This window comes from Triticum aestivum, chromosome 1D (genome assembly GCF_018294505.1).
Source record: "Triticum aestivum cultivar Chinese Spring chromosome 1D, IWGSC CS RefSeq v2.1, whole genome shotgun sequence".
NCBI lineage: Eukaryota > Viridiplantae > Streptophyta > Magnoliopsida > Poales > Poaceae > Triticum > Triticum aestivum.
The window spans coordinates 48,079,841-48,080,760 of record NC_057796.1 but is presented as its reverse complement, the minus strand read 5'-3'; positions in this window follow the sequence as shown (position 1 = coordinate 48,080,760).

Genomic DNA, 920 nt, shown 5'->3' with positions numbered 1-920 from the left:
AATACATAAAAGTAAAAGATAGGCCCTTTGCAGAGGTAAGCGGAGGTTGACATGCGCTTTTTGTTTGTATGCTCAATCCCTTAGTGCAAAAGAACGTCACGTTATATTGCCCCTTATGATAGCAACCTTTATTATGCAGTCTGTCGCTTTTATTCTTTGCCATCACATGTTCGTACAACGCTCAATTTTCTATTACACTGAATGATCTAACACTTTTAGAAGCAATTTTTTATTGCCTTATTGCACCGATGACAACTTACTTGAAGGATCTTACTCAATCCTTAGGTGGGTATGGTGGACTCTTGAAAATAAGATTTAGGTTTAAGGTTTTTTGGATGCACAAGTAGTATCTCTACTTGGTGCGGAATTTTTAGCTAGAAAAGATGGGGGCAAGCACCACATGTTGAAGGATCTATGACAATATAACTTCTATGTGAATATGAACAAGCATAAATCATTATGTTGTCTTCCTTGTCCAACGTCAACAATTTCAGCATATAATATTTTGATGGGGGCTCACATTCACAAAAGATTTCCAAGATAGTGTATTTGCATGTGAAAGTTCTCTTCCTTCTACTAATCATTCATGAATTGCTTGTATGACCAATATTGTGATTATGAAGCTTCAAAGTATTTCACTTTCTAAACCCAATGTGAAGCTACCACTAGGCACGGTATGAACACATAATTTCAGCTTCATTATATTCAATTTATTCAACAATTTACTCATAGGATATAAGTGAAGCACGAGAGTAAATGACAAGCTACTCTAAAAAGATATTAAGTGAAGATCAACCGAGTAGTTAAGTAAATACATAGCTATGCGAGGACTCTCTCTTATTTAAAACTTTTAGATCTAAGTATTTTATTAAAACACCAAGCAAAATGAGAATAAAATGACATTTCAATAATAGCACAAC